The sequence below is a fragment of the Sciurus carolinensis genome, chromosome 2 (genome assembly GCF_902686445.1).
Source record: "Sciurus carolinensis chromosome 2, mSciCar1.2, whole genome shotgun sequence".
NCBI classification, from domain to species: Eukaryota; Metazoa; Chordata; class Mammalia; order Rodentia; family Sciuridae; genus Sciurus; species Sciurus carolinensis.
Window position 1 is genome coordinate 526607 of NC_062214.1, and position 9118 is coordinate 535724.

Sequence of the window (9118 nt, forward strand, 5' to 3'; positions counted from 1 at the left end):
TTTGAGAAGTATTGGAATGAGTTCTTTGAAGGTCTTGTAGAATTCGGCTGAGAATCCGTCTGGTCCTGGGCTTTTCTTGATTGGCAGGCTTTCGATGGCTTCTATTTCATTGCTTGATATTGATCTGTTTAAATTGTGTACAACCTCCTGGTTCAGTTTGGGAGGATCATATGTCTCTAGAAATTTATTGATGTCTTTAGTATTTTCTATTTTGTTGGAATATAGATTTTCAAAGTAGCTTCTCATCATGTTATGTATTTCACTGGTGTCTGTCATGATATTTCCTTTTTCATCATGAATTTTAGTAATTTGAGTTTTCTCTCTCCTTCTCTTTGTTAGTGTGGCTAAGGGTTTATCTATTTTGTTTACTTTTTCAAAGAACCAACTTTCTGTTTTGTCAAGTTTTTGAATTGTTTCTTTTGTTTCAATTTCATTGATTTCAGCTCTGATTTTAATTATTTCCTGTCTTCTACTACTTTTGGTGTTATTCTGTTCTTTTTCTAGGGCTTTGAGCTGTAATGTTAGGTCATTTAGTTGTTGACTTTTTATTCTTTTCTTGAATGTGCTCCATGCAATGAATTTTCCTCTTAGTGCTGCTTTCATAGTGTCCCAGAGATTTTGATATCATCATTCTCATTTATCTCTAAGAATTTTTTATCTCCTCCCTGATGTTTTCTGTTATCCATACTTCATTCAATAGCATATTATTTAGTCTCCAGGTGTTGGAGTAATTTATGTTTTTTATTTTGTCATTGATTTCTACTCTCAGTCCATTATGATCTGATAGAACACAAGGTAGTATTTCTATTTTTTTGCATTTCCTAAGGGCTGCTTTGTGGCATAACATGGTCTATTTTTGAGAAGGTTCCATGTGCCGCTGAGAAGAAAGTGAATTCGCTTGTTGATGGATGGAATATTCTATATATGTTGGTTAAGTCTAAGTTTTTGATTGTGTTATTGAGTTCTATGGTTTCTTTTTTTAGTTTTTGTTTGGAAGATCTATCCAGTGATGACAGTGGTGTGTTAAAGTCACCCAGAATTATTGTGTTGTGGTCTATGTGATTCCTGAAATTGAGAAGGATTTATTTGATGTACAGGGATGCACCGTTGTTTGGGGCATAAATATTTACTATCGTTATGTCTTCCTGATTTATGGTTCCCTTAAGCAGTATGAAATGTCCTTCTTTATCCCTTCTGACTAACTTTGGCTTGAAGTCTACTTTATCTGACATAAGGATGGAAACCCCTGCTTTTTTACTGAGTCCATGCGCGTGGTAGGTTTTTTCCCATCCTTTCACCTTTAGTCTGTGGATGTCTTTTTCATGAGATGAGTCTCTTGCAGGCAGCATATTGTTGAGTCTTTCTTTTTAATCCAATCTGCCAGTCTATGTCTTTTGATTGATGAGTTTAGGCCATTAACGTTCAGGGTTATTATTGAGATATGATTTGTATTCCCAGTCATTTGTACTTATTTTTGGTTTTTAACTTGACTTGCTTTCTCCTTTTTTTTTTTTTTTTTTTGCGGTGCTGGGAATCGAACCCAGGGCCTTGTGCTTGCAAGGCAAGCACTCTACCAACTGAGCTATCTCCCCAGCCCCGCTTTCTCCTTTGATTGGCTTTTCCTTTAAGGTAAATCCTCCCTTTGCTGACCTACATTGTTGTTTCTCATTTCCTCCTCCTGGAATATTTTGTTGAGAATATTCTGCAGCGCAGGCTTTCTATTTGTAAATTCTTTTAACTTTTGTTTATCATGGAAAGTTTTTATTTCATCTTCAAATCTGAAGGTTAGTTTTGCTGGGTATAGGATTCTTGGTTGGCAACCATGTTCTTTCAGAGCTTGAAATATGTTGTTCCAGGCCCTTCTAGCTTTTAGAGTCTGGGTTGAGAAGTCTACTGCTACCTGTATTGATCTTCCCCTATATGTAATCTGATGCTTTTCTCTCACAGCCTTCAAAATCCTATCTTTATTTTGAATGTTAGGCATTTTCATTATAATGTGCCTTGGTGTGGATCTGTTGTGATTTTGTGCATTTGGTGTTCTGTAAGCCTCTTGTATTTGATTTTCCATTTCATTCTTCAGGTTTGGGAAATTTTCTGATATTATTTCATTGAATAGGTTGTTCATTCCTTTGGTTTGTATCTCTGTGCCTTCCTCAATCCTGATAATTATTAAATTCGGTCTTTTCATGATGTCCCATAGTTCTTGGAGGTTCATGATTTCTTACCATCTTCTCTGTCTGGGCAACTTTGTTTTCAAGATTAAATATTTTGTCTTCGTTGTCTGAGGTTCTGCTTCCACGTGATCTAGTCTGTTGGTGATGCTTTCCATTGAGTTTTTTATTGGTTTATTGTTTCCTTCATTTCAAGAATTTCTGTTTGATTTTTCTTTTTGAGAATCTCTCTTTATTGAAATGATCTTTTGCTTATTGTAGTTACTCTTTCAACTGCTTATTGCCTGCATTTGCTCTCTTATCTAATCCTTTGCTTCACAAATCATTTTAATTATGTATATTCTGAACTCCTTTTCTGATATTTCTTCTATCATGCTGTCACTGGATTTTCTTAATATAGAATCCAGGTTTGTTTGGATCATTTTATTCCCTTGCCTTTTCATGTTGTTCATGTATCTTCCCCTCTAGCAGTGCAGATCTGGGGTATTGCAGTTTCCCCCTTATAGGCTTATAGTGACCCTATAAGTTTCCAAAACCTTTTCTTTAAGGGGGAGAACAATATTAGCAGTGCCCAGTATAGACAATATGCAGCCCTAAACCAAACAGCCCCTATGAAGGCATTAACAATATTGTCATAATAAACAGAATGAGTTCAATTATCATCTACAGTATAACAAATAGATTTGCAATAAGGTCTGCAGTTCCTAATGCAGGACAAAGAGGGTGGGGATGGCTGTAGGATGTAGCTGTTAGTGGGATAAGAAAAGAGTATATAGAAGCTCTAGATCATAGAAAGCATGAAAGTGTAATCAAAAGAAGTTGGTTGTTAGCATGCAAAAAGGGAGAAAGAGGGCTGGGGAGATAGCTCAGTTGGTAGAGTGCTTGCCTCACAAGCACAAGGCCCTGGGTTCAATCCCCAGCACCGCAAAAAAAAAAAAAAAAAAAAAAAAAAAAAAAAAAAAAAGGAGAAAGAGACTCTGAGGGAACAGGTAAACAAAAGGAAAAGAGAGCCAAAAAACTAAAGAAATAAAAACTTTAAATTTTTCAATAAGGAGAAAAAAAAGTCTACACTATGAATATGGTACACTTTGAATATAGTATTCAAACCTCCAAGCCTTCAGTAGCCTGATGCATGAGAGGTACCTGACAATGAGCTTCAAGTCTCCAGGAGGTGTCTCAGGATGGGATTTGCCCCACCTAAAGATGGGAGATACGGCTTCCAGGATTATCCAAGATGGCTGCTCTGGCTTCCAAATGTGTTGGCAAATGGGGAGCTACAGCTCGGGGGGTGTGGGTGTGGTCAGTTGGAGGTCCTGGAGGTGGGGTGTGGTCAGTCTGGTTGAAGGATCCTGGAGGTGGGGAGCAGTTGGTCTGAGGGCCCTGGAAGCAGAGAGTGGTAAGTTGGGCTGAGGGGTCCTGGAGACGGGGTTCAGTCAGTCTGGCCAGGGGTTCTACGGGTCCTGGCTGTTTTCTCAAAATGGCAGCAACCACGTGTAACCAAACCTGCAGGTACTGTGACAGTGAACTTCCAGGCAACAGCAGGCAGCTGGCGATCCACTGGCAGTCTGTGGTTGGTCTGCTGGTTGCTGTCAGACGATCGGCAGGTGAACCTCGGGTAGTGGGTGATGGGTAGGTGAAAGGCAGGTGATAAACAGGCAAGAGGCAGGCAAATGGCAGATGGTAGGTGCCAGACAGTGAGCAATCTGCACTCAAAAAGTAGTGGATATGCTGGCAGACTGCAGGTGGTCACAGTAGACAAATGGGGTAAACAGCAGAGGATCGATAAGCAGCAAAAACTGCCTCACCAAGAAACAGATATCCTCTGCTTGAAACCTGAGTTATGGAGCGTCAAGGAACACAGTCTCCCTCTAGTCTGCCTTCTTGGATCTCCCCCTGACCACACTTTTCTTTAAAGAAAAGTGCTGCCAAAGTGGGACCCCTCCTAGAAAACAGGTCCTAGCTGTTTCACCTATTGCTGTGTAACAAATTAGCCCAGGTATTGGCTAGGAACACAAACATCGTCCCAGCCAGGAGAACGGGAGCTAGGTGCCTATAGCTCAGGGTCTTTCCTGAAACCATGTTTGTCCACAGGTTACAGAGGTCTCATGGCTGGCAGCCCATGGAGTGTCCTCACAGCAGGCACTGGTTCCCCCACAGGGAGCATGGAGGATGTCCACGCTCCTCACTGGGGAAGTCTGTCCCTTGGGGAGTTGCTCATAGTACTTGGGAGGGAGGAGAGTTGGAGGCTACCTCAGATGCTCTGTTGGGAGCAATTACTTGCCTCTGATACCTGAGCTTGGTGCTGGAAACTGATTGGGGCAGCAGGGTGGGGAGGTGGGCTTTGGGAAGGATTTGGACAAGAGGGCTCACTCCAAGTGTGGGATAATGGCCCCATAAGGGTTCACAGGAAGGGGTCTCCTGTCTTCTGGTAAGCGAGGGCACAATGTTTTCACCTCTGGAGGAAGTGGTTTTTAAGGCTCCATCTTAAAAGCAGAGAGATAGTACCTTCATCTTGGACTTCCCAACCTCCAGAACTGAGAAACAAATATCTGTTCTTTTTATAAATTACCCAGCTTAGTTTTATTTTGCCAGCAGCTCAAAACAGACTAAGATGGTGAGTCTGTGCTCTGGACCTGGCTGGTGCTTGCAGGGGGCCTGCAGCTGCAGTGAGTTCCTACACACAGGGCTGTCCAGCAGAGCAGGTGGCAACAGAGTCTGATCCACTGGCCTCCCCCAGCCCTGTGCCTTGTCTGGCAATCGAAGGTGTAGCTGTGCAAACATCAGGTGGGAAGAGGTAGCGGACCGCAGGTGTTCCTCCTTTGGCTGTCCAGCAGTTTCGTTAGTGTTCTGTGGTGACTGGAACAAGCATCACATGAACTGGCGTAAGATAAAAAAGCCACATCTCTCCCAGCTCAGGCGGGCACAGACTGCACTCATTCCGAAACCTGTAGAAGGGTCTCCCTGTCTCTCCAGCTCCAGGTGGATGGTCAACCCTGGCATCCCTTGGCTTGCAGATGAATTACTCCAGCCTTTGTTCCACCCTGTCTTCCTCAGGACACCAGGCTCTGGAGCAGGGGCCACCCTAATGATCTAACTAATTGCATATGCAGACTGACCCAAACAAGGTCCCATTCTGAGGTACTGGTGTCAGGTGCTCAGCACATCTTTTGGAGGGACACCATCCAACCACTAACAGCTGTAGGTGCAGGTGCACCTCAACTTAGGATGGAATCACATGCCATAAACCCATCGCAAGTGGAATACACTGAAAATGCATACGTTTTAATACCCCTGAGCTACTGCCCAGGATGCCTGCATTGGTCCATAGTCGGGCAAAACCACAAACACAAAGCCTACTTTGTTTAATAAAGTGTTGAACATCTCTTGTAATTTAACACAGACAACAGTGACAAGACACACTGCCGAGTAGGGTCTTTGTCCCCAGATCCGGTGGCTGGCTGGGAGCCGACCAGCAGCAGCCCAGGTACCATACCACCTGTCCCGACCAGTGGAGAGCTCACGATTTGAACTACAGGGGAGCTGGTGTACAGCCAGTGAACAGCCTGTTGCACGCCCCAGGCCCCAGGCCCCAGGCCCCCAGCAGTGCTGCTCCTCCTGAAGGCAGCTTTCCCTAGCGTGTGGACCTAAGTCCAGCCATCCCACAGTGGGACTGTTCGCGTAGAATTAGGAATTTTCAAACATTCACTCGTGTATTCAACAAAACCAGAGAATGGCAATGGACTCTAACACTCAGTCTTGCCAGGTGTGGCCATGACTGTGATCCCCGCAACTTGGGAGGCTGAAGCAAGAGGATCCCAAGTTTGAGGCCAGCCTGGGCAGTTTACCAAAACTGTCTCCAAAAAAAAAAAAAAAAAAAAAAAAAAAAAAAAATATATATATATATATATATATATATATATATAATATATATACATATATTTCATGTTGAGGAACATAGCTCAGTGGCCCTGGGTTCAATTCCCAGTACTGCAACCAGACCAGTGCCCAGGATCTGTGTGCACAGTGGTCAGTGGGCCAGCTGTACAGTCTGGAGCCATTCTCCTACTTCCGCACATCTCCAAGGCATGAGGATAAAAAGATGAACAGATTTTAAGATGTACAGCCCTTCCCTTAGCGGGGAGTATGGGGAGGAGGGTGGAGACAGGATGACCTGAGCCGCTGGTGCAACCTGACCCTGATCATGCAGAGGGCACAGCCGGGCAGGGAGGGGCCTCTCCACGAGCGACCCACCCAGCCCCCACTCGCCCTGCACAGCCCCAGGCCCCCCGCTGGAGTGGTTTCTATCGTCTTATCCACCTGAACCCCCAGTGCCTGGCTTAGGTGCTCATTATTTTTTAGAGGCTGGAGATGAAGCCAGTGGTAGACTGAATGCTTAGCCAAGGCCAAGGGTTCAATCCCATCACCAAAATTCCCCACAAAAAAAAATGTTTTAACATTTTTTCTTTTTAAGTTAAGGTCTTTTCAAGTTGCCCAGGCAGGTCTCAAACTTATGGGTTGAAGTGATCCTCCTGCCTTAGCCTCCAAAGTGCTGGGATAGGTGTGCACCATTGTGCTGAAAGCTAATAAACCTCGTGACAGGTATGATGGCCCCCATGAGAGAGTGGCATCTTCTGTGTTGACGTTTTCCTTGTGGGCATCAGAAAGTTGCCACTGGTGCACTATGAACCCAACCAAAACCAGTGTCAATGCTTCCCAGTAATGTCACCAGGATCTCATATATTTCATGTCACAGCCTCAACCCGTGGCAGTTCATTTTCTCGTCTTTTACCACCTCATGCTTTGAGGAGTACCCATCAGCTATTCTGCTGACTGTTCCTCAGTTTCTCACTACTGAACTGGGTTGTGCATTTCTGATAGAGAACCAGAGAAATGAGGTGTGTCTTTCAGTGCATCACCTGGGATCAGGTCTCTTTGGTGGTGATCTGACCTAGTTTCTCCACTTTAAAATTACTAACTTTCCCTTGGTAGCTAATAAATCTTGTGGAAGGCAGAATGATGGTCCCCAAGACGCCCATGTCCTCATCCATGGAATCGGCAGTGTGTATAGTCAGCGAATGGAAGGCAGCAGACTGAATGGAGGTTGCCAGTCTACAGACTGTAAGAGGTGCTTCCTGCATTATCCCAACACGCCCAAAGCCATCCTGAGGGTCCTTGAAAGTGGAAGAGGGAGAGAGGTGTGCAAAAGGCAGGAGAGGATTCCCCTCTGGATCCCCCAGGAGGCACTAGTCTTTGCCAGCACCTGGATTTCAGCCCAGCAAACCTGGGGTTAGGCTTCATTTCTCACCTACAAAGGAAAAACAATAAATTCATATTTTTGAGCCCTCTTTATTTTTGTTTGGAGAGTGAACTCGGGAATACTCTACCATGGAGCCACCCCCCACCCCCCAGCACTTTTCAAAAATCATCTTTGAGACAGGGTGTCACCAAGTTGCCCAGGCTGGCCTTAAGTTTTTGTTTTGTTTTTAATAACTGATAATCTAATTAATTAAAATAGCTGACTTAGGCATCTGCAATTGTGACTTCCACCTCCACTCCTGGCTCAGTACTGATGGAAGTAAGCTGCTTAACAATGTCAGAAAGGCTTGTGTGCAAGCCAATGTGTGGCTCGTGCATCCTCATCTGGAAACGATCCCCTGCCTTGGAACCTTCACAAGGTTTTTCTTGAAATGATTCTCATAGTCTTGGTAGGCATGCGAACAGGTTCTTTCACTTTGAGACTCCTTCCCTTTGAGCCCCTGATCAAGTCAGCACACATACTCAAGCAATTTCATTGTCGCTGGTTAAGTTGATTCTAATTCGATGAATCGCCACCTCTGGTTCCACGGGTGTCTCTGGTGTCACTAAATACCACGGCTGAGGTATGGCTTTCTGACTGACTTGTTCCTTGGCAAGAGGGAACAGTGGTGAGTCAGGAGCAGAACCAGGCTGCACAGTGCCCCACTGCACCCAGAACTGCATCACTCTCAAAAAAGCTGGCTTTAAGCCTGTGATCCTCCTGCCTCAGCCTCCCAAGCAGCTGGGATCACAGATGTGTGTCACTGTGCCCAACTAAACCACTAAATTTGAGACAATCTGTTGGAGCAATAGAAAGTTAGCAAAACGAGTACTTTGGGGAAGATACTCAGAGATCACGCAAACCCTATTTCACCTCAAACTTTCACTACTTATTTTAACAACTATCAGTGAATTTTTACCAGTCACAAATAAAGGTGACTGCTTCCTTCTACATTTATTGACTTTGTTTTTTTCCCCAGTACTATGGATGGAACCCAGTACCTCACACATGCTACTTTCATTAATTGGAGAACTGGAACCATTGGAAGAACTGTCCTATTTCCCCACTTATCTGGTAACACACCCACATGGCAGGCTGGCAGTGCCATTCTGTGGGCATAATTCAGCAGTCAGCACCTACTGGGGCTCACACGGTCCAAGCTATGACTTCAGCCAGCGAGCCTGCTGGCTAGTTCCTGTTCCAACAAGGCCCCTCTTTTTATGAGCAAGTTCCTATTTGGGGGTGCGGGGGTACTCACTCAACACTGGTTTAGTTTGCTTAGGCTGCAGCAGCAGAAATATCCATATGGGTGGCTTATAAACAAGGGAAACTTGAAGCCCCAAGCCCTGGCAAATCAGGTATCTGGAGAAATCTGACTGTTGGCTCAGTGTTGTGTCCTCCTGTCTGGGAAGGGGCAGAAGGCCTCTCAGGGGTCCCAAAGACCCCACTTCCTATGGCTATCATCTTGGGTTAGAACTCAACATGTGAACTCTGGGGCAGGAGCACTCAGTCAGCAGTACTGCTGAGGAGATGAATCCATCCCAGGGGCACGCTTAGTCCCCTTTGCCTGTAAGGAACAGAAGTCCAGCTCCAGGTCAGGCTGATCGGTGAGAAGAGCCTAACACCCTCGCTCTACAGGGGTCTGGCCCTA